Genomic DNA, 19,398 nt, shown 5'->3' with positions numbered 1-19,398 from the left:
GTAATAGCTCATAATAGAAAATGTTAAACAACTTCAGGATACATTTTTGAAGTTGATGTATTTTGCATTAGTAAAAGTACAGAAGATTGGGAAGTACAGGGTATAAAACTTAAATGGACATTATTCCTGCTGTTTATGGTTGACTTGGCTTCATATTTAGATTTTGAGTTTTAACAGATTTTATTAGTTAAGCTAATTGGTTGTTGAATGTTGTTGTTAGTAAGTATTACCTGCATTATGTGTATAAATTTAGGTTAAAATGAGATGGATATTTGTGATGGTAAGCACTCTGGATAGGTAGCCTATGCCATCTCACAAGCAAAAGGTTTAACGAAATTGGTTTACTGTGAAGTAATATATGTGATGCTGTACATTACTGAAACCAGTTTTAACAGTAGGATGGATAATTACTTGAATGCCGTGTACTTTTTAAACCTAGTTCACTTCTTCACAGCATATACTCTTTGGCTTTTTCTAGCATTTGAGAGGTTTTCTGTTGTCTTGCTTTGCTGTTCTGAAGGCATTTATCTCTGTTATGGAAATTAATTGATCTGACAAGGGTCAGAGGAAATATCTAGCTGCTGGTTGCCCATATGTTTCTGCTGCATGTCAAACAATGCAGTTGTTATCGTTATGAATTCTTACGTAAAACGGATAATGAAGTGCTGATATGGCTAAGTGAGATAATGCATTGCTTTCTGGATGCCTGCTGAGTAAGCACTTAATTCATGAAGTCCCGGGCTTCTGGATGCTTAAGATTTGTTCCAGAAAGAAAAAGATGGTCTGTAAAGTCCTGAGTGACTTTGGAGATGCAGAAACCTGCAGCTAAACAAACTTGAACTGACCCATATAGTTATAATTAGAATGAATTTACTGGAGGTGACAGATGGGAAGAAGAGGGTGTGCCCCAATCGGTTAAGTTAAACTATTGTCTACCCTTTGTTTCTGGCTATGTTTCTAGTCATTAGGTGTTTACTTTTGCTGTCACACTTCTGTAGTGTTCATGGCATCTGCAGTTTTTAACATTAGTTTACTTGGCATGGGTTAAAATTAATTTCAAATGAAGTAATATCTAAAATGAGAAAGTAGACATTGATGAATTTGGTTTTTAATGACTAGCAGCAGAAATATTATAAATACACTGGAAAATTACACTGGAAGGGATTGTGTTGAAAGTTGTTTAGTGAATGTAGGCTTTTTTTAAAATTAGAATTGTTTGCATAGTAAGGATGGGCAGAATTATGTAGGACATTAGAACTGACGCTGAGAATCAGAAGTTCAGGAAGGACAACTAAGGATAACTTCTGAAAAGAAAATATGGTATTTTTAATTGCCTTTATTCGAATTAAGAGCATGAAATAATGTATTTTAATGCTTAGTCTTTAAACGGGATGAATTTTAGATTCTGGTCTCTGTCAGTGAAGTGTTTTATCTTGAAGTCTTGTAAGTAACAATCCAATTTCCATGACTAATAAAATATGGATGCTTTGGAGTTTAGTCAGTGAACAGGTCTGAACAATTATTTAGATTTAGGTAGTGAAACAAAAAAACATTGGTTGAAAGCCACTTAAAAGATGATTAAAACCTTTGTCGTCTTGGTGCTGGGATTTAGGCGACAGCAGGAAAAATAAGATTAGTTAGGAAAACCAGTCCCATGGTTGTTTATGGGCCTAGGTCATATACATTTGCCTTGCTAATGCCTGTTTAGTTTGATTAAAAATATCCAGAGCTTATGACATCAAAAACTCCACTGTGTGGAAAAAACAAAAGGATTCCTTACTGTTGACTGCGGTGTTATGTTTGTCTTTGAAGAAACTGACTTGTTTTACAGTTTCAGTCAAAGATCAACATGATCATTTGAGCCTTGACTTTCTCTTCCAGGAGTCTGACAGAGCTGGCGGTGTTTTTTTCCATCAGGCTTTTGTTGTTTAAGATCAACTCTTTGACTCACTGACACTATAATGAGGAGTAAACAAGCCTTATTTCTTTGAGGCAATTTGTAGTATGTTTCTAGTGGATTCTGGATTTAACAGTATTAGTTTAACAGTTGTTAAATCATGTAGCTGTAGCAAGCTACTTTACTAGCGGTAATAATTGTGTTGAGGAAATGAGTATCATAGCCTCGTATGGATGGGCTTATCTTTGGTCCCCCTGGTATCAGCTTTTGCCCTCCACTGTTACCTGTCCCCTTGCTTCAGAATACCATCTCCTCTGTTCTTCTTCTGCATTTAGCTACTACTTTGTAGACACTGGATTTCGAATGTCCTGCTAGGCCTTTTTTTCCCACTGAAAAATTCTTTAGGTTATTGCAGGTCCACGTGTGCTTCCAATCAGCTTCATGAATGGATGTTCTAATACAGGGAGCTTAAAAATATGTGTCTGTCTGAGAACAGATGCTCATAAGGTATTAGAGGATAGCATGTTACCGGGAAGCAAAGGTTTAAATTGCATGTAATGTCTGTGATTAGAGAACATAACAGTGGTGTCTCTTAAAACCACCATAAGAATCAACATCTAGGGGTATTGATCCTATCTAGCAGGTATATAAGCATCTGAAGCCTTCTGGATCTCTGTTGTTAAAAGAAAAAGACAGCACGTTGTGCCTTGCAGAACCTTTAGTATAATAAATGTAAGGGGTTTTGTTTGTTTGTTTGTTTTAGAGAAAATTATTGAATTTGAGATTACATTTATTTATTTATTTATTTATTTATTTTTATTCTGTGTTCTAACCAAACGTTATCTATGTTTATTTCTCAGTGGATGGTGTCTATTCAATGTGCAGTTTATTGTTCATTGATGACATTTTCAGCAGGCCTGAAAGTTATGGTAATTAGGTAACAAGAGTGAAAGGAAAGTTATCCTGGCATAATTATTTGAGAAAATTTGCCTGTTTTGTTCCAAATTCCATATGGGGTAGGCTAAAGCATTATTTCCATGATTTTACGGTACTTCCACGCAGTCATTAATTGATGTTGAAATCTACTGTTAAGAAGAGAAATTACATATTGAGAATAAAGAACAGGTTATCTGCTTATTTACCTGGAAATAAATGAAGATTTGATAATGCTGGATACCCTTGACTGGGGTTTTATTGTGAAGTTTTACATAAGAAAGTAATTTATTTAGGATAAGGAAAAGATAAACCTTCTTTCATGCATCCCAAGGTTAATATATTTGATTTGGTCTTAGGTAAACCAGCAGTGCGTGTTACTTGATTTGACGTTCTGTGAGCCATTCCATGCAGACATAAGTTTTCCACTCACTGAACAAAAAGATCAAGAAGGAAAAAAGTCTCAGATCGTAGTATCACATACTATTTTGGATTGGAAGGGACCTTCAAAGGTCATCTAGTCCAACCCTTTGCAATGAGGTGGGGCATCTTCAACTAGATCAGGTTGCTCAGAGCCCCATCCAGGCTGGCCTTGAATGTCTCCAGGGATGGGGCATCTACCACTTCTCTGGGCAACCTGTGCCAGTGTTTCACCACCCTCATTGTAAAAAATTTCTTCCTCATGTCTGAATCTCCCCTCTCTTAGTTTAAAAGCATTACCCCTTGTCAGGCCCTGCTGAGAAGTCTATTCCCATCTTTCTTATCAACCCCCTTTATGTACTGAAAGGCTGCAATAAGGTTTGCGCAGAACCTTCTCCTCTCCAGGCTGAACAGCGCCAACTCTCTCAGCCTGTCCTCACAGCAGAGGTGTTCCAGCCCTCTGACCATTTTTATGGCCTCCTCTGGCCCCTCTCCAACAGGTCGATGTCTTTACTATACTGCAGGCCTCAGAACTGAACATAGTACTCCAGGTGATGGTTTAGAAACACTAAGTCAACAAAACTCTTGCATGATGGAATGGTGGTGCTGTTGCCAGCATTTTTTTGGCTACTACATCCGTTGCTACAGCAGTCCCATTGGTCATAGGAGATCAGGTTCAATAAAGTCTTTTTTGCACCAGGGAATTATTTTGTACCTGTTACCTCCTAGACTAATACTGGAAATTTTGGGTATGGAGTGCTTATAATAAGTCTCCTGTGTAATAAAGTTTCCTGCTATAGAAATTAGAAATTAACTGAGGCTACAAGTGGAGTTCATGGCACCTACATGGTGGGTGAATACTGTCATAATAGAGAATTGAGTAGCTCTGTGTTTCTCTGACAATGCACGTTTTTATGCGAAGTGGAGCAGAGATAAGAGAGTACAAATGGCAAAGGAGGGATTGGTTTGTCTACTTTGTGTTGATCCTCAAACCGCATGCACCTTAGTACAAGGAGAGTACTGTCTGGTTTTAGTCGTGACAGTAAGGTTCTTTTTGATTGCAAGCTGCCTTTATAGATTCAGTAACAGGCATGATCACAGCCAAACACCAACCAAACTGGAGACTAATAAAAGCTGCAGCTCGAGTATCTCATTTTTCATTCCACTGGTAATTGTAACTATAGGGAAGGGTCATACGTAGTTCATCAAGCAGTTTAATTAATCATTCTAAACATAATAAAAGAAAAAATCAATCTGTATGTATGTATTTAGTTGAATTAGCTTTAAAAAACATCGATACAAGTATGTTTTGTTAATTGTCAATTACTATAGATAGTGGGTCCTGATTTAGAGGGGGCACAATGAAAAGAGTTTTTATTTAGTTGAAAAAAATTATTTTGTTGTTTTTAGATGACATTGGAACTGAAATACATAATCTATAATGCCTAAAGAAGAAAAAATTAACAGCTTTTTTTTTCCATGTAAAAATTAGATATACAGTTGCTAATCTGAAGCCTTTTACCCAATTAAATTCTGATGTAGGGAGTCCTTTTCCTCTTTTATTGTAAGAACTTATATTCTTCTGTATTTGATTTCATCAATTAATTGGTAAACCTGGCTCAAACATTTTCTTGTAACAGTTAGAAAAGAGGTTAGTGCATTACTATTATATCATGTAAAATATTAGTTTGCCTTAATGAGAGATTTAATTTTAGTTAAAGGAATGTAAATAGTGAATGTGTACAAAATATGTCAACTGAGTCTTTGGCTAAAATAAAAAAATGAATTTTTGGACATTCAGACTTAAAGATATATTTTAATTCAGGCACAATGATCTAGTTAAATCAGTAGTTCCTGTTCCCATAATAAACTTAATTCTGTCTTCCTTCAGGTACTTTATATAGCATAGTATGTAACTATGTAACTTATTTCCAATAGGATACCCACTAATGATCATTGTCTTGAAATATCTTTTGAAGTCTTCACAACTTTATTTTCCAATGCCCTTTGTGTTTAGGTTGTCTGAATTAAAACAAAACAAACAAAACCAGCACCACCACAAAACAAAGAAACAAAAACATTATAAAAAACAAACAAACAAACAAACAAAAAACCAAAACACACACACAAAAGTAATGGCAAGGGACTTTGTTTTTCCTACTTACCACTAGGGTAGGTAACTTATCTGCTGAGAAATAATACCAGAGACTTAAATGCTGCCATTTGAGTTTCTGTTAGTTAAATCTTCCCTCCCTTTTTGCTGTTTTATATTATGCTGACAAAATTACAGCATTTTCAATGATTAATCCATTCTTTTTCATACAGGACTGGTATTCATGAGCCTTCTAATGTATCTGAGTAACTTACAGGACATAGAAATTTCTGACATGTACTATTGTCTTTTGCAGACCAGGTGTTTCTATCCCTTTATATTTAAAGGTGAAGCCCTGGTTTCTTTTTTCACTAGTACCATATTATTCTATAAATCTAGTAATCTGTTTGGGCATTTGAGTTATAAAAGTGTTCCCAATCTTACTGTAGTGGATAAACCAAGTTCTTTAGTACAGCGCTTGCTAACAGAGATGGCCACTTTATTGATGAATATGGAAAAAATGTATAGTCCAGTGCTTTGTTCCATTCCTCTAATTTATGACACCAGTAATAATGGATGATAAATGAGATATCCAAAACATTAATAAATTATCTTAAGAGGTGTACTAAATCAAAGAGGAGGAGACTGAGAAATAATCTCATATAATGCCTCCAAGAAAAGTAAGCTAATTCCAGAGTCATTTATTCAGTGATATGCAAAAAGCCAGAGAAATTTGTTGAAATTAAACTGCTATAGTTAGTATGATGTTAATATAACTCAGCGTTCCAAATGCGCTATTCTAGACATTTGGATCACCAGCTTCAGGTGGCAAGAGATGTAAAATGTGTAGATTAAAATCTTAAATATTTAAGTTAAAACGTTGAGTTTAAGCATGTTTAAAATAAAATCCAGCAATTTTATCCTAAATTGATGATGCTTACATCCTCTTCCCTCAATTCAGCTATCCACTAACAGGGTTGAAATTTGCAGCAGTTTTCTGCTGTGGTTTGCATTCAGTAACTGGATGATTTTCTGTGAAATATATTCATTTATTCTAAGAGAAGCTGTGCAGCCTATTTTTTTTTTTTTTTTAGCAGTGAGTTGTCACATTTTGTCCAGTTGGATGCCACGAGTAATAGTTCTCCCAGTGACACTGGCTACCACAGAAGGAATCTTCATGTCAGAAGGGCCATTTGGCTGCTTACAAAGTATTCAATGTACCATTTTGCTATAGACAGGGGGCATCAAAGTGGTGGGTCAGTTTTGTGCAAACAAGCTATTGGCATTCTTGTTAATCTGTTTCTTGTTAATAAGTCTAGTGAAATTTAGTCACCGTTATTAAATGGGATGAGATTTAGCAAGTATAAATGCAACTGCTGTTAGTAGAAATAAAACATCCTGGAAGTTGTATAAGATTTTCCATTTCACAAGCTGACAATTTTGAAATTCTATGAATGTGTTTTGTTGTTGTTGGTTTGGTTGGTTGGTTGGTTTTTTGTTTGTTTGTTTGTTTTCCACATTTAGATGACCTGTGTGTGGGTTTAGATCATTTTGTCACCAAAACGAACAATATGTCCTTTGTCCTTCTCTCTTTTTTGGTATTTTCTTTCCATGTCTTTACTGGGGTTTATATGGCTGTATGGGACTGATACAGCTGATGGGTATAATATATTTTTTGTTATTCTTGTTGAGGTTATGGAATAGTTAAATGTTTTTGGTGTGGAGTTAACATCATAAAGACTATGATTTCTACGTCAAGGACAACAGAGAAACTTTTTCCTTCATTTCTAACCAAAGTGAATCACATTTGGATACAAGTAGTTACTCTTACCTGTCTGGTTGTATTGAACTTGCTATCTATTTCCATGTTTATTTGTTATGTATAAAACAGTGTAAAAGAAAATGTTACTGGTGTAATTCTTGACATAAAAGTTGTCATCAGAAGTCACTGGTTGCTTTCTACTTTTTGTTCCCTCTCAGGTTTTAATAAGTATACTGAGTATTTAGTCATACTCTACTTCTAATCATTGATCTTTATGATGAGTAATTGACATACTTTATTAAAACATTGAGTTGTAAACAGTAGTTTTTTTTGTTTCCACCTTAAACCAAGTTCAGGAATCTTGTGAAAATGTTAATATTAATTCTAACTTTAAATGAATGTGCTGTATTTATGAGTCAGACTAGCACTGCTTTGGCTCAGTTAGCCCATACTTATGCAGTTGTTAAATTTTACTTGTTTTTCTCTGTAGCTGACGTGACGAGGTCTGCAATTTTTAACACTGTCAAGTTTAAAGAGAAGTGGAGGTTATCAAGCATTTTTAGAAACGAGGAATTTTGTCTATTTTCCAAGTTCATTAGAACTTAGCACATAAAGAATATCTGTAGATTTTCTTCTCAGTGTATTTGTCTTACCTTTCATGTCCTGCTATTTTCTTCTGGCCATTTATATTTGAGTTTCACATATAACTTTAGAATCTTTACTTCACCCTTCCATTTATCCAAAGATCTGCCTTGGCTACAGAAGTAATAAACCCTATAGTCAGCCTTTAGGGTGATTAGCTTGCAGCACTGCAATGTGCAAAAGAAACGAGGGGCTTTCTGCTTCGATATCTGTGGTGTTAAAATTAGGTTAGTGATTAGTGTGGGATGAATTTCCCCTTTCTGCAGGTCTCCAGACTTTCTCATTATGTTCAGGGTGAAATCCAGGATCTGCTGGACACCAAGAATGGATATCCCAGTAAGGGAGCGATTGAAGAGAATTTATTTGCATTACCAGTATTTACCATCATGCCAGACCTTAGTTTAAGAAAAGCAACTATTAAGAAAGCAACAGAATCATATCATATGTTCAATAATTCTGTCATGTGCAGTGTGAAACCAAGACATTTTAAAAATCAGAAAAGTCCGTTAAACATTGTTTTAGAGATTAAGGTACTTGTTCATGATTGTGCTAACATGGCTTTAAATTTCTTCTGTCCATGATACATCATAGGAATTTGAATCAGCTTTATATAGCTGAGTGATCTCATGTCTTTATGCTGTGTTTTGTTCTGGAGAATGTATTCCCGAATTTTGTAATGGATAAATTTCACTTGAAATTAATTGGAGCAGACAGCCAAAAAGGTAATGGTAGCGGAACCCAGACTGTATGATGCTCACCTGGATAAAAGATGAATATACTGAACACATCATTCAGTTATTTATAGGAAGTAGAAAGATTCTGTGTTTTCTGCAGAAATTACAGTATCTGTATCGGTGTTAAGATATACCAAGAAAGGGATTAGTCAGTTCTTGCTTTACCAGAATTGGAGCATAAGTCCACCAGCTACTAAGACCTAAATCGGGAGAGCCCTTCTATGGAATAAGAGATGATTTGATCTTTTTGAGAGCAAAATGCAATATCCACTCTCTTTTATATTAATATATTTAAAGAACAACCACCATTAATTGTGCAAGATGACGATTTCACACTGTAGAAACTTAAAAAGACATACTGTTGAAACTTTAAAAGTAGTCAGTCCTTCCTATGCAAATCTGTGCAATTTGTAGTTTTGTGTTTGGTGCTTCAATAAATAGAACATTTGAAATAAAAATGTAATTGCAAAGAATAAATTTTCGGCTGTGTAAGAAAAAAAAAGTAAACTCATTCAGTAGTACATTTTGTGACTGCAACGGAGGAACGCTTTGGCCTTAGGCCTATTACTTGAGAAATATGGATCTTATATGTAGGGTTGTATTCTGTCATGCATATGACATTTGAGTGATTATTAGAATCAAGAAGTGCACAACTAATGTTCTTTGAAAAAGAGAAAAGAACTTTAAGTAGCAAAATGTGAATAGAAAATAACTAAATTAATTCTTTGCCCACTCCATTTATTTAAAGATTAATTATGTTTCATTGTTTCTAATTAATATACAATGCATTGTTTAAATAGAGTAGTAATTTTTTTTAAACACAATAGAAGAGTGTCTTTAATTGGAAAAATCAAATTTTGCTACCAGAATAAAGATCCCATAGTTTGGATTACTTCCAGGTTAATGTATTATGGAGAAGTCCACAGTGAATACTGCAAATCAATACAATGAAGGGTTAATTGTGAAAACTGATATAAGTTTTATTTTCTTATAAATCAAGAGGTTGATAAAATGTACGCTTACTGTTGATCATTAGAATACAAAACTATCTGTTAAAATCAATTAACATGCATATCTGATGACTGATTATATAAATATGAAAGTCAAATAATTGTAATCGTTAACCATGGCTTCAGGTCATATGAGTTGTCAGCTCAAAAAAACTAGAGGAGAAGGAGGTTGATTTGCATATATTTAATGTGGCATGCTGTACATGTGGGAATTTGAGATAAACCTTTGCTAGTAATCTGCTTGTTTTTATCTAAAAATCAACTAGGAAATGTGGGTCATAACAGTCAAATGAGCTGCGTTGTATTGATAGCAGTTGATTCGGTAGCTTGGGATTTCACATTTTACTATATGTTTTAATATTTTAAAATTGATTTTTTACAAAGAGACATTTGGAAGAAGCTGGTTAAGAAGTTATTCAAGAAATACTCAAAGTTCTTACCAGCAACATACTCAAAATTGTCATAAAAGTGGTTGTAAGACTGGGTTACTTTTACAGTTTTCAGTTAGACTTATACAATATGGGTAACAAGCACCAGTTCGCTTTTTATGATAGAAGAAATCAGAGGTATATTAAAAATTTAAATGAAGTACTTTATTGAGTCACAAAAGTATCTTTCTATGTGAAGCGAACAGATAATTTTTAGTTTAATTGATCAATTGTATTTAATAGTGGAAGGAAAGCATGGTAGAGGAATGAGCTTTCTGTCCTGGAAAGGATTGAAATATTATTTAAGTTCTTGAATGTTATAATCCATTGCAGGGTTTTGTTTGTTTGTTTTTCTTCCCTTCATTGATAAAGCAAAATATTCTATGTAACTCATAACAATTCAGGGAATCCTTGAAATCTGAGTCAGAATATAGTGGTCAGTACATTACATTGCCTATAATTTGGTTACGCATGTCTCTCCAGGCTTTCTGTTTTCTCCTGCGTTTACTCCCGAACTTAAAAAAAAGAAAATTCCTGATCAAAATTTTGAAATTGTATGGTAATCTCTTTGTCAAATTTCTGTGGTTCACGAGTTGCCAAGGGGAGGAGCAGCAGTATGCGCTTTCCTTTGATCTGATTTATACCTGCAAACTGAGAAACTTTCTGATGATGGCAATATCAGGAGGTGAAGAAGAGGCGATCTTGTTGCTTGGTGCTTTTTACTGTGACCTTTATTTATAATTTTGCCACTGTAAATACCTGAAATTTGTTCTTGCATACGTGGTACAGTCATGTGGTACAATTGAGCTCCTTGCATTGTCAACCCAATTAATTTAAGTACTAGCAAGGCGGCTTCCTTATTGTAGCATTCAGCTTCTCAGAGCACAGAACACACAGTTTGTCTTTCTAGTGTTCTTGCCCTGTGAAGTAGCCCCGAATGGCTCTGACTTTTGCTTTAGTTGTCCATTGACCAGTCTTTTCAATGATCTGTTGAGTAAAGGCAACTACGCTGTGTTTGAGGGCTGGTGGGGGGGAAAGGACCAGCTGGTAGGACAGAGGAATGGAATAGCATTCAGTTTCTGTCCTTTACTTCTTGTCTAGGATGGAATTTGCCTGTGATTGCAAGAAAGAGAAAGGTGGCTCTATCCCAGGTCATTGGCTGTTTTGTCTTCTTTCTCTAAATTATTTACATGTCTTTTTGAGCAGGGAATTGTGACCTTCTAACTTAAACAGAAATAGTTGTGTACCATAGAGTAGAAGCACAAATTAAACATGAAAGTAATTAAAAACGAAGCAAATTTTAAAGGAAAGGAGGAAAAAAGTGTTTTTAAGACATTGCAGTGTTTTTAATGACAGTTGTAGCCCTACTGCAACCCGTTGGTGAAAAATCACTTTGCTACCAGACTGCCAAGATGCAGATGAATGAAGATGATCTATGTCTAAGTGATACTTCCTAGAGAAGGTCTGATTCCAGAATCTCAGATAATTCCTGAGCTGTTGCATGTCCCAGTAATCCTCAAAATCTTTTCATGTGTGAAGGTATATACTGCTTTTACAAGAATCCATTCCTTTGAAAAAAGAAGAATTTGGGATACGTATGATTTGTTTTGAGGCTAGATGAGACTTGCAGATGTGGTGTGGGAATTGTCATTTTCAAACAGAAACCTGGACACTAAAAGAGAATACCATAGCAAAAAAAAAAAAAGTCCCATTTGTCCCACTTCAGAAACATATTTTGAGAAAAAAGTGCTTCAGATTCCTTAAAATATTGAAGTTTTTTGTACTGTTGTGTTCTGAGTCTTGCAGCCTTGTTAGCTCAAAGGGGAGGTATGCTTTTTCATGATGACTATATTTGGCCAGGAGGAATAGTCCTTTTTAAAGCAAATTGAAATGAGTGTATGAGAGCGTGAAATTATCAGCAGCGCTGGTGCACATTTACATTACTTCTACATACTCTTTTGAATGACCACACAACAGAACAAGTACTTCATTTCCACTGTGTTGATTTTTCTTGACAAAACATGGCATTCTATCCAAAGGAGGGTGTTTAGCCAAGATAAATATAAAATTTATGATTAAGCAAAGTGTTTCCTTATTATAATCCCTAAAGAGAATTTGAGACTTGTTAAATATAATGTGCCCAGGTAGTTTTAAGAGTAAATTATCCTTTATAATTTTAACTGCTGAACTACAACAACACCATCAACCGTTTGAGATCTTACTAGCAGAAACAACACTACATCGTGTTTTTCTTTGAACCGAGTAGCAAAAAACCATACATATGTAAAATATATAACTTCAGATTTGATGTGTTCACTCCTTTTTACAGACCTGTAGAGAAATCAAGAATCCATGTCAGTAGCATGGTTTATAAAACCATATGTCACTCTTTCCTGTAACATGTGTTATAGAAGAAAGCAAATAAAACGTTTTCATAGGATGAGTAAAAATTGATAACATTATTACACTTCTGGCACATTTCTTTAACTGCTATGTTTATGGAATACCACTTGAAGAAAACTATGGTGACTGTCAATACTATTCATTAAAATAAATGGGAAATGAAAACTGATTCAGGAGATGAGTGGATTTTGACCTTTATGGTGCCAGCGTTGCTTTGGAGTGCAGTGTTCTAATTAAATTGTGAATGTACTTAGATAGTGGATATTAAATGATCTCACTGTATTCTTTCAAGGACTATGAACTTCCAAAATCAAGGATAACATTAGATGTCAGCCAAGTATTTTGTCCTTCTCGTGGTTTGTCTTTACATCTGAATTAGTGCCAGTTTGCACAGATTGTGTGTCAGCTTAAATACAAGAAACAGGCCTCAGTCTGCTTGAACTCGTTCCACCAAAGACTTCTAAAAACTTTCGGTAGTCTGCAAACTGTAATGGTTGTTTCACATTAAGTTGCTTTGTAGAATTATAAAACAGCTTTTCTTGTGCTTTCAAATAAAATGTTGTCATCTGCTAATGAATGAGATACCATCTGTAATAATTAAGGTTATTCTACTTGTTTTCCCCCTGCAGCAAAACTTCTGAAGGTTTGCAGAAGACAGTAAGAGAACCACCAAGAAGGCTATTGCAGTATTGTAAGTACTGCACCCAGAAAAAGAAAAAAAGATACATATATATATATATATATATATATATGTGTGTGTGTGTGTGTGAATTAAGAATGTTGTAAAGAGATTTTCATTTTTTTTTGAGGGGTGGAAATGAGCAACATAAAGGGATTACGTGTAAAATACAGAGCAGGATGTATTGTAGCAATCATGTTAATAATTTACAAGGGAAAAACTGCACTCTTGTAAAATCTAAAATTGTATCCTTGTGCAGTGTAATCAGGAATTTACCAATAGCAGTGAAAAATATTTCTCTAACCACCAAAGATTGATCTAGTTTATATACATTTGTTTATTTAAAACTATCAGAATTTAGAAAATCATTGTAGTTTTGTAGGTTTGTCATTTGTTTTAGTGACTTATTGTTTAGGTTATTTTGCAGAATTATTTATTTGCTGATTTATTTATGTATTTCATTATTTATTTATTTGATTATTTAGTAAATTATTTATCTGATGAATTATTAATACATCTTCATGACATGCTTTAAATTATTTATAACTTAATTTTGAGTTTATTGCTTTTCGACGCTGCATTGTTACTGACTAGTTTTGATTTTTTTCTTTTTTTCTTGGTTCTTGAAAATTAAAGTACTAGCTCTAAGGCAAAAGTATATTCTTTGCAGAATCCGTACATGTTTTTCAGTGAAGTAATTTACCATGTAGATACTGATTTTGTTTAGCTCTATATTGCTTAATATAACTTTTCTACTTATTTAGCTCCTGCTTCTATTATTCCATAGATATGTCAAGATCAAATGAATGACCTCTGAGGAGCAAAGATAAATGCTAACTTTAGAACACATAGAAAGAAAATAGTTCTATTTTCCCTGTATTAATTGTTATTTAATTATTCTTAAAGTTAACTTGAGATATTTTTGTCCCAATAAAATGGATGTTTTTTAAATGCGACTCTTGATATTTGAACTAATACATTTAAGTTCTAATAAGAAAATAATATATTCTGATTAATAACTCATAATGAGACTTCCTCTTTAGTGGCAGGGTTTTAAATACATGGGGAGGAATGGTGGTGTGTTTGGACACAGGCAGAAGAAGATACGTGTCTAGGGGGAAGGTGGGTAGTAGTTTTTTGGGTTTTTTTACGCACAATGTTTTTTGCCTGCATAGGAATTTATAAGCTCTGAAAATGTATCATCTCTGTGTTATTGTCTCTAAACTACTCTCAGGTTTTGTGTTCACAAAGAGTAATTTCTATTGCACAACATGTTGTTGTGAAGTCTGTTTTTGCGTTGCTTTCTTTTGCCAATTAACGAGGTCAGAAGTATCATATTTTTCTCCAGAGGGACTTCAGTGGCCGTGTAAAAACAGTGTGAAGGGCCAAATGTAGGCTTCACATACGAGCACCAGCTCTGTGGAGTTTAATACGGGTGCCTGGGATCGGGATTTGACTCGGAGTCGGTTCCAAGTGCTGGTGTTTTCAGGACCGATGGGCCTCTCACCTGGAGTTGCCTGGTTGACCTCGGTTAAGGAGTAATTCTCTGGGCAGTCGGAATCCGCCTTGCAGGGGAGCTCTGCGACCGACAGCCTGTTTCAGAGCTGTCACGAATAGGGCAGAGCAGCAGCTCCTCTGCAAAATGCCGTGTGCATAACGTGGCCTTTATTCTATGTTTAGTGCTTGAACTGAATTACTATATGCTTTAAAGTTTTAACACAGCATGGGAAGGCTGCATTGTACTTTTCAAGTTTTAGTGCTGTTGAAATACAGAAGAAATGGCCTCTGTAGACAGGTTTCACTATAGAACTTAAATTATGCATGTGTATATCCAAATTCCTTATTTTGAAATATTGAATGTATGAATATTTAATTTGTATCTTGCTTTAGTATCTTCATATGCTTGCCTAAAAGGAAGCTGTTTCCTTTGATTTATATACATGGATAAAAATGTGTGTACAGTATGTATCAATGGTTTTTCTCTTTACGGTGTTAGATGAACAGCTTTAGATAATGATAGCTGCTGATTTTTATTCTGCAGCTTGCTACCATTGTATAAAACATAAATTTGTCATATTTGTTCTATTAATCTTACTTGAATTTCAAATTCATTTGCTTTCCAGAAATATTTTCTTAATTACATATGTTAAGAAAAGTCAAGTATGTTGCAGATCTTAACGATGCAGTATTTTTGGTCTGTGCACAGTAACAAAGCTCTGAATATTATTATTTGGGGCAGAATTCCAAACTGAAATTTACGTTTCTCCTTCTTTGAATGTTTTCACTGAAGCTGAGAACTCCAAGGGAGTTCCTCAACATGTACTAGTTTATGTGATATGCTCGATGAAATTTGGTACAGTCACTCTTCTTCCCTTGTGTAAATGAGGTCTTATTATTGAATAAGACCTATTATAAGCAGTTGCAAAGGTAAATGCTGTCAATACGTTCTGCCACCCGTTTCTCGGAGTATAAAACACTTCCTGAAAGAAGTGCTACTACTGTTATAGGGTAATGTAACGCAGCTTATGTGTTGGCACTGAAAGTAGCTACTTCATAATGATGACAAGTGAAAGTACAGCCAAAGGTCACATTAAACAAGAGATTTCTTTCACACCTCATCCATTTTCTGGATGTGGTATGAAAATAGCTTTGTTCCATACACTTCAGTATGTTTAAAAAGAAGTTATCTTGAAGTATTTTTTTATGCCTTGTATATTACTTTGTTCATATTTTAAGAGATGCACTGTGGAATTCTAGCACACTAACTTCAGTGCTGCAAGTGTTTGAATTAGGTTAAGTTTTGGGTGCAGTTAGACAACATAAGTAGTATTTCATCTCACTACATTTTTTTTGTTTCCAAATTTCCTTCAAGGCATAGCTTTAAGCTCTAAAAAAGGATTATTAATGTGCAGAGCAGTATTTATATTGATGTTTTTTCGCTAACCATGGTTTTATTATTTTTGTATCTTTTAAGAAATATATGGATTTTTTTTCTGCAAATTGCAGTCTGTTGTTCAGAAATAGAAAAAGAGTGAGCCTATCCCTGTTGGCACGCTGTTTCTTAGCTCTGTTTTAAAGAGATCCCACCAGTAATATGAAAAGATATCTTACATTGTATGCTCAGTCAGTTCCCCGTCTTACACTGATTGCTAAAATAAGGTGTCATTTTAAAAACCTGAATAGTCATGTATTAAATAATGAAAATGAATCTGGCTTGTTTCACAAAGGTTGCTGAGCAGTTAGGAGATGCTCGTTGGGAAGCCTAAATCTGGTGTGTTATTGGTATGTGTATTTCTGTTCTAATCTAACTCCATAGAAATCGCAGAAGCCATATTAAGCTCTTCTTCAATTTATTCCATACAGATAAAAGAATTTACATCTCATGAGTCATATATTTCCTGTTGTATCTTTAATACAGCCATTTTTAGTATTTTTCTTGCCTCTCTCCTCTATTGGTATGCTTAGAGAATCTGTGTGTAGGAGCCTGTTATTTCACCCATGAGGCAAGGAGGAGTTCAAATCAATAGCAGTGTGTTGTTGACACTAAATGATGTTTCTTCTTGCCACAATAAGACTTGATTTTGTCATCCTAATGGCGCTAGCTTGCTTCACAGAATAAGGATCAGCACTCTCTCAAATCAAACTTTACAAGTATTAAAAAAAGTAATTTGAAGGAAATACTAGAGAATTACTCCAGTATTTGTAACCAAACCCACACATCGGCTTTGTAAAATTAATATCCAACTTCTGTTTCACTTTGTAGGGAAGCTGCTTTGCAATGCAATTTGGAAATCTGTGTTAAAGGATGTAGGACTGATCAGAGCTGACAATGATGAAGCCATGATGTTTCAAAGAGAAATGATGCAAACATTATTTAAAATAAAAGTTCACATAAAACATGGATTGTAGTAAAAAACAAACAAACAAACAAAACCCACACCACAAAATAACCACACACCGAAAACCAACAACAAAAACCCCAAACAAACAAAACCAACAACAAACTGAAACCAGCCAACCAGCCAAAGAAAAAGCAAAACAAAACAAACAAACACAACCACCACCCACACCACCCCCCAAAAAAACGCCTCAAGCTAGTAGAAATTCTGTGTGTTTCACAGTAAAATCTTTACAGCACTGTGTAGAAAGAGACTGCATGAGCAAAAAAGGACAGCCAGCAAGATGTGACCATGCTAGGTCTGGGATTGTGCTCTATAGTGTGGTCGAAAAGGAGTAAGCCGATGTTCTCAACTTGAACTAAGGATCCCACAAGGAGATGGGAGCTGTAGACGGATGGGAAGTTGAGAGGAAATAGTGTAACCATGGGAAGCAGTAGCATGATGATAGGAATTTATGGGCATGATGTTGGTAGCAACAGTGGGTTTTTGAGAAGCACAGGATCTTTTGTGTTGGACATCTGAAAGCAATAGCAGAGTTGAATCATTCTATTAAATTATTAAAATATCCTGCTCCTTACAACAATGTGCATTTATACCCGTATTTTTCACTGTACGATAGATGTTACTTTTTTCTGTCTGAAATAATATTAGGAGATATGCATGGTTAAACATTCACATAGTAAGTTGTGAAATTTAACTTGAGTATTGAACCCCAGAAACCTGTTCTGTGAAAGCCTTTTAACACTAAGCAGTTTTACTACTAGCTACAAACGTGTAGCTTTTCTATTTGCACTATTTTAATTGCTTTATATTTTACGCAAAACATGGGCTCTCAGATTTTCATAGTGTAAGCTGCAATGTAATATTTTTGGGTTTTACAATATGTCCCTTTCTCATTTCTTCTGTATTATTTTCATACAGTCACCTGAGGTAAACCGTCTGCATATCATGGTGACCTTTCCTGGAGAGGAAATGCCTCCTGTTTTGCAGGCAGTGAAAAAATCATCCTGAGAAGTAACTGCAGTAACTGTTTATATTTCAGTAATGATAATGGATATTATATAAACTTTAAGCAAACTTTTGTAGTTTTTTTTGAATGTGTGTTAACTGCAAGAAATGAGTAGCACCTAACAGAAGATGACCATCAACTTCAGAAATATAGCTTGCTGAGTTTTATCTACCTCAAATCCAGAAAGTTTTTGATGATGCTCCTTCTCATTGAAATATGTTTTGATGAGTTAGGTCAGGTCTACATCAGGAGCACTTTGCTGTTTCATTTATACTAGCAACACACGTCTACTTCAGGTGCAACTCACCAGCAAAGTGGTAATCAGAAGAGCTTAGTCTTGTTCACATGTCTCCTGCTTCTTCGTGCTGTCTCCAATGTTGAGAGAAGCTAAAAGTCAATTTTCCTAGTATAACTTACCCTTATCTCCATGAAGATAACACATATGGAATAACACCAGTATACTCTCCTGCCATGTGTAATCTTACAATATATGTTAAGGTGCCTGCCAGAATGAGCCTCTACCATCCTGTCAGCAGTACACTGAAGATGCGAGTTCAGTGAAGAACGCTGTGCCTAGTGTGGTGACTTGTCTCTAATGAAATGTATTTTTCCTTTCAGCTGATATTCTGATCTTGTAACATGTGAGCATAATTTATGACAAGCTGATAGTGGCACTGAAGTTGATGAATACATGCTCTTACAGCGTTATATTTAGTAAACACTAAACTATTTTCTTTATCCCAGGCTCTTGCACTTGACATATGGTTATAGGTGGGTTTAATGTTTCTTACACTGTTGTGAGGGTCAACAAACATTGAAGACATCCCTTATAGTCATTGTGAAAACAGCAAAAATATAAAATGAAAGAGTTTTATTATTCTTTCTTCTTTGGTTGGTGTTTATGTTTTTTCTCATGTGTATGTGACTGCCATGTTTCAGTTCACCAGAGTTTTCAAAGACCTTGTGCATCTGGGATTATCCATTTTGTTGTATTTATGTCAATTTAAACATTTGAAAAAAAGTTGGGAAGTTTTAGATTAATACTGCAAAACTGAACTTTTGTACAATAAGCTTTACCATGAATTTCATATGACTTGTGTGTTCACACGAGCAAGAAGTAATTCCCTTGCAACTGTAATATCTGTTGATAAAAACATATTGGGTGTCTATGAGTTATCTAGAAACTCAATGTATAAGCTTTTCTTCGAAATTTCTCCTAATTTGCAGCCAGCAAATGAAATTGTTGTAATTATTTGATGAGATAAATTTGGCTTTTTTCTGTTTTTATACAAAGTGATGTGTTTTGATTTTGTTTGTTTGTTTTCATTACTACATGATTACTTGCCATGGTTTATCTAAGCTATTTCTTCTTTAATTGGTTCAAAAGATAATTTTCTTAACATTTTCATTCACAATTTATGTAGAGTTCTATTTGCCTTTCTGTGCTCACTTGTACTTAATAAATATCTGCACTGCTTGGGAGTGAATAT

At 34.8% G+C, this 19,398-nt stretch overlaps 1 protein-coding gene across 25 annotated transcripts in view; it reads left to right on the top strand.

The window, feature by feature from the left end:
• The window catches only part of TBC1D5 (TBC1 domain family member 5), a 315,378-nt gene that overhangs the window by 13,754 nt on the left and 282,226 nt on the right, over positions 1–19,398 (top strand). For 23 of the 25 annotated variants that reach the window (XM_065051507.1, XM_065051503.1, XM_065051508.1 and 20 more), the window contains exon 2: positions 12,951–13,012. The gene's annotated coding sequence lies outside the window, so the exon portion shown is untranslated. Of the gene's footprint in view, positions 1–12,950; positions 13,013–14,043; positions 14,123–19,398 lie in introns of all 25 variants that reach the window. The other 2 variants (XM_065051505.1, XM_065051489.1) reach the window with 1 other exon arrangement.

Source organism: Columba livia, chromosome 2 (genome assembly GCF_036013475.1).
Source record: "Columba livia isolate bColLiv1 breed racing homer chromosome 2, bColLiv1.pat.W.v2, whole genome shotgun sequence".
In the NCBI taxonomy this organism is placed as follows: domain Eukaryota; kingdom Metazoa; phylum Chordata; class Aves; order Columbiformes; family Columbidae; genus Columba; species Columba livia.
This window is presented reverse-complemented; position numbering and strand designations above follow the sequence as displayed.